A 5,655-nucleotide genomic window follows, 5' to 3' on the forward strand; every position below is an offset into this window, starting at 1 on the left:
AGATCGTCCTTGACCTCGGTTCTCTAAAACCCTCGAATAGCATGAAAGAAACCCTAGAAAGGGGTAGGGCTTCCCCAGAATTCCTTTAAGATGCAAACAATCTGGCCCAGTCCTGCAGAAACCACATAGATCACAGCCAACTACTGTTAAATAAAGCAGCAAATCCCTCTAATTAGAAAGGCCAATTAAAGAATTCAAAGGGAAATGGTGAATCCCTTGTCCTGGAAGAAGGGTGTCTTTTCTTCTTTCTTGAAAATGTTAATCATCTGTATGGTATTGTCCCAGGATAAGTACCCTCAGGACCACTTGTGACTGGCTTTGTGATAGAGAGTGAGTCATCCAGGAGCTGACAACCTGCGTGAGTCAGGGCAGTCCAAATCTGCTAGGTGCTCTTTTTCTCCTTTTCTCTGCTTATCTAGGGCTCAAACATTTTTGTTTGCTCAGTTTTCTGAACCAATAGCTCGCATGAACCATGGTTTTCCTATAAATGGGAGGGTATTATATGAGAGAAAGGCAGCTGGGTTAGGCAAGCTATTACCTGCTGGCAGTGAGCGACATGAGGAGATAGATAACTAAACCAACCTTCACAGGTGCCCGTGTCCACCTGCGGTGCAGTGTCCTCACTCATATCCCTCACTTAGAATTGAAGAAGATCCTTCCTATTGTGGCACCTGGGTGGCTCAGTAGGTTAAGCATCCAACTCTTGGTTTCTGCTCAGCCATGATCTCACAGCTTCATGGATTTGAGCCCTGCAGCATTAGGTTATGTGCTGGCAGCATAGAGCCTGCTTGGGATTCTCCCTGTCTCTCTCTCTCTCTCTCTCTCTCTCTCTCTTTCTGCCCCTCTCCCACTCATGCTGTCTCTGTCTCTCTCCAAATAAATAAATAAACTTAAAAAAAAAAAAAGAAGCTCCTTCCTATCGAATCTATTTAGATTCTTAGGGGAAAAAAAGACTAAATTGTCTTACAAGGAATAGACAAAGGAGCTGTGTCCATTTGAGATTCTAGAATGACACTGACCTGTCTTTGATCTATTTTTTTTATTAGCTAACATTTACTGAGCAGTTTACTGGGTGGCAAGCATTGATATGCTGTGCACTTTGCCTGAATTCTCTCATTTCATCCTCACGATGACTTGTTGAAGTAGGTGCTACTATTATCTTCCTTTGACAGGTGAGAAAACTGAAGGCTGGACACATTCAGTCATTTGCCTAAGGACACACATCCAGTAAGTAGCAGAGACAGGACTCAGACCCCAGGCAGTCAGATCCCCAGCAGGTTCTCCTAATTAGTTCATACACTCTGCTACCCTTGGTAAGATTGCCTTTGTAAAGTGCTTGTTAACTACAAAGTCAGATCCCTACATAAAATATTCTTGTTATTATTATTAAAATCTGTTTAGTTCTCTGATTCATTAAGATGACATAATAGACCTATTAAAATTTAGACACATGAGAAAATATGGAACAAACCAGGCTATCTCTAGTGATGATATATCTTCTTTAAGTGCAATCATTGAGGAAGAGAAACTCTGGCTGTGATTTCTTTTCATTTTTCATGTATCTGTAAAAAATAAAATAGACTCATTTGGCCTAGCTCCTATACTTTTATTAGAGTCTACTGAAAATAAAAGAAAGTATAGTTAACGATAACAAGAGAGAGGGGAAATATAAACAAAGCAGTTTACAACATTATTAATGCTTTCCCTAAATCATTTGAATGATTCTGCATGAAGCCATAATGATATGCTCTTCTTTGAAACGAACTGCTTATTTTCTTGATTCTAAGATGCAAATTTTTTCACATCTTGATGTTTTTGAAATTAGTAGATGTCTCATAATCAATGTGAACATTTAATGTTCTTCACCCCTCCTTCTACCTTCCAAAAAGCTGTTTTAAAACTAGTACTCTACATTCTTGTTAAGATTAATAGCACTGGGTCAGCCAATATAGATTGCCCACTGTTTTGTTATGGACACAGTTAGCTTTGCCCAAACTGGCACTTTAGACATAACAGAGGAAGCACTGAATATCTTTTAAAGTCTGTGTTTTACCATCTAACTGTATGCCTATATTTGCAATTCTAAGTATCATTTCTCCACTAAAAGGGACTACTGTTGATTCCAGGACTGGGGCAGAGAAAATCCAAGATGAGCTAGAACATATTGCTGTGCTGCAAGGTAAAGAAATAATCGAAAAATGATGAGGACATGTCAAATGGATACAAGAGCCAACTTGAAAGGGCTCCGTCTGATCAAATCTGTTACAATTTGTGCTTTGAAATGGATAATCACAGTAATTTATTATAACCCATTGAATAAAATAAAAACCCATGGGTTCATATTGATAATACATAAACACATAAATAAATAACAGGGGATAAAGGGAAGCTCTTCTTACAGTAGAATTACATCATAAATGTAGAAAGAATGATAGAATTAAAAAAAAATTTTTGCAGTTATCCATAGTAATGAGGTTAAGAATGCTCATTATAGGATGCTATAATGATTGGTGAAAAGTTCGATGAGACAACAGTATATTTTTATAGTCTCAAAATATCTCTCTACAGTCTTCTTGTTAATACAAAGGGGGAAATGATAATCTGTCAAAAGAGAAACCTGACACAGAGCACCTCAACCAAGTGATCAAAAGTAAGATCACCAACAATGGGACAACCTGACATTATGGGCCTCCTGGTTGGAAGCACATAGAAGGACACAGCATTTCTGACATGCTGTACCTGCTGAAAATATATAACCTGCATGGAAACATGAGGAAACACCACACAAACTCACAACAGTTGGTCTGTACTCTTTAAAATGTCAATGTCATAAAAGACAATGAAAGTCTTAGAAATTGTTCCAGATTAAAGGAAACTAAAGAAGCATGACAACTAAATGAAATGTGTTCTCTTAGATTGGATTCTGAATTGGGCATGGGGGCAGGGAGGATTGCCATGATGGACATTAATGGGACAGTTGGCAAAGTTGTTTTTTTTTTTATCATAAGTGTACTTTTTAATCCCCATCACCTATTTTACCCCCCACCCACCCACCTCCCCTCTGGTAACCGTCAGTTTGTTCTCTATAGCTAAGAGGCTGTTTCTTGGTTTGTCCCTCTTTCTCTTTCTCCGTCTCTCTCTCATTTTCCTTTGTTCATTTGTCTTGTTTCTTAAATTCCACATGTGAGTGAGATCATATGGTATTTGCCTTTCTCTGACTGACTTATTTCACTTAACATTATACTCATTAGTTTTATCCATGTTGTTGCAAATGGCAAGACTTCATTCTTTTTATGGCTAAATACTATTCCATTGTATATATGCACCACATTTTCTTTACCCATTCCTCTCTTGGTGGACACTTGGGCTGCTTCCATATTTGGTTATTATAAATAATGTTGCTATAAACCTAGGAGTGTGTGTATCCCTTTGAATTAGTGTTTTTGTATTTTGAGGTAAATACCCAGTAGTGCAATTACTAAGTCACGGTCTAGTTCTTAGTCTAGTTCTATTTTTAATTTTTTTAGGGACCTCCATACCGTTGCCCACAGTGGCTGCACCGGTTTGTATCCCCACCTACAGTGCAAGAGGGTTCCTTTTTCTCTACATCCTCACCAACACTTGTTGTTGTTTGGATAATTGGTAAAATTTGATAATGAACCTTTTATTATTAATAATACATTGAGAATATTAAATATCTTCAATTGAAAATTTTACTGTATTTATGAAACAGCATGCTCTTGTTCTTAAGAAAAAATGAACTACTTTTTTTTTGAGACAGAGAGAGAAAGAGAGAGCATGAGTTGGGGAGGGGCAGAGAGAGAGGGAGACACAGAATCTGAAGCAGGTTCCAGGCTCTGAGCTGTCAGCATAGAGCCCAATGCAGGGCTCAAACTCATTAACCATGAGATCATGACCTGAGCCCAAGTCAGACGCTTAACCCCAAGAAAAATTGAACTATTTAGGGGTAATGAGACATGATTTCTATAATATACTTTCAAATGGTTCAGGCTAAAAACATTTTGAAGATTTGTGTCATTGGGCTTTCATAGAGGCCAAGCTGGAAATTTATAATAAAAAAAGTAATAAGTAAGATAAATTAACATGTAATTTGGTGTTCAGCCCTAAGTTTCAAAAGAGGTTCTTATGTAAAGAAAAGTTGTTAGATGAAAAAAAAATATCTTTTTGGAAAAGGATTTTACTTAGGACCTTGAAATCTTGGTATGGATGTTCTTATTACTGCTGTTAGAATTTAAAAAAGAAAAATAGTCATTTTTAAATTTAACAAAATTTTTGAATAAGCAGAAGAACTAAATATTAGATGGTATAATTGCTAAGCAGCCTGGAGTAAAGTTCTTTGGGAGGGCATTTGATGTTGAACCAATACACTGAAAAGCAGAATGTGAATCCTGGAATATGTTTATCTCTAAGAAAATGTTTTGGTTTAATTGTTTTACAGTCTTTCCAAGCTAGAACTAGAATTAAATTATGTATGCATTAATAACAGTTAAGGATTATGCATTAATATCTTATTATATCATGTAGTTATTTATCTTTCACTTACATGTGTTTGTATTCCTCCAAGTAGCCTATCATTGTTTATACTATCTTCTGGTTAGTTTTGTATTTCTGGTCATTTTCTGGTCATTATTTTGTATCTTCTGGTCATTTTTTTAAATTTATTACCTTCTGGTTAGTTCACTGTTCAATTCTGATCTCATGATAAAGTTTAATTTTAAAGGAAAGGCACTGTTGGCTATAGCATGCATTATGGTCTAGGCCCTCAATTATTCATGATCATGGTCCATGGAGCCATACAAAAATACCACCATTAACGAAGAGAACATTACCTGCTTTGTATGAAAGCTGCAAAATTATTTGCTTTGGAATCCAAATCTACAAAACAGGAGAAAGGCCATGATGTCTAGTGCATGTCTTGCTCTCAGAGTCACACTGACTTCTATTTATTTATAACTTTTTATATATTTATTTTGAGAGAGAGAGAGAGAGAGCACAGGGGAAAGGCAGAGAAAAAGGGAGAGAATCCCAAGCAGACTCTGTGCTGTCAGCACAGAGCGATATTTAGGGCTCGAACTCATGAACCATGAAATCATCACCTGAGTTGAAATCAAGAGTAGGTCACTCAACCCACCCAGGCACCCTGAGTCACACTCGCTTTTAACTAAGATCTTGAAAGACCAATGCCGGTATATACAGGGAGACTTTCTTTTTACTTCTTCTTGATAACTAATTGATAACTTGATAACTAATGATGGGTGTCCCTGGAAACTTTGAAGTGAACGACCATTTTTTTTTTAATGTTTATTTATTTTTGAGAGAGACAGAGACAGAGCATGAGTGGGGAGGGCCAGAGAGAGAAAGAGAGACAGAATCCGAAGAGACAGGCTCCAGGCTGTGAGCTGTCAGCACAGAGCCAGAAGCAGGGCTCGAACCCACAAACTGTGAGATCATGACCTGAGCCAAAGTCCAATGCTTAACTGACTGAGCCACCCACATGCCCCTGACCTTTTTTTAAACAATATCAGTATGTAAGTTGACAGAAATGTGTTCCCCTCCTACCCTCTTGGTAAAACCATTGAAAACTGCAGATTTTTTTTTTAATATTTGAATGTCTAGACTAATAAGAATATCAAA

Source organism: Panthera leo, chromosome C2 (genome assembly GCF_018350215.1).
Source record: "Panthera leo isolate Ple1 chromosome C2, P.leo_Ple1_pat1.1, whole genome shotgun sequence".
Taxonomy (NCBI): Eukaryota; Metazoa; Chordata; class Mammalia; order Carnivora; family Felidae; genus Panthera; species Panthera leo.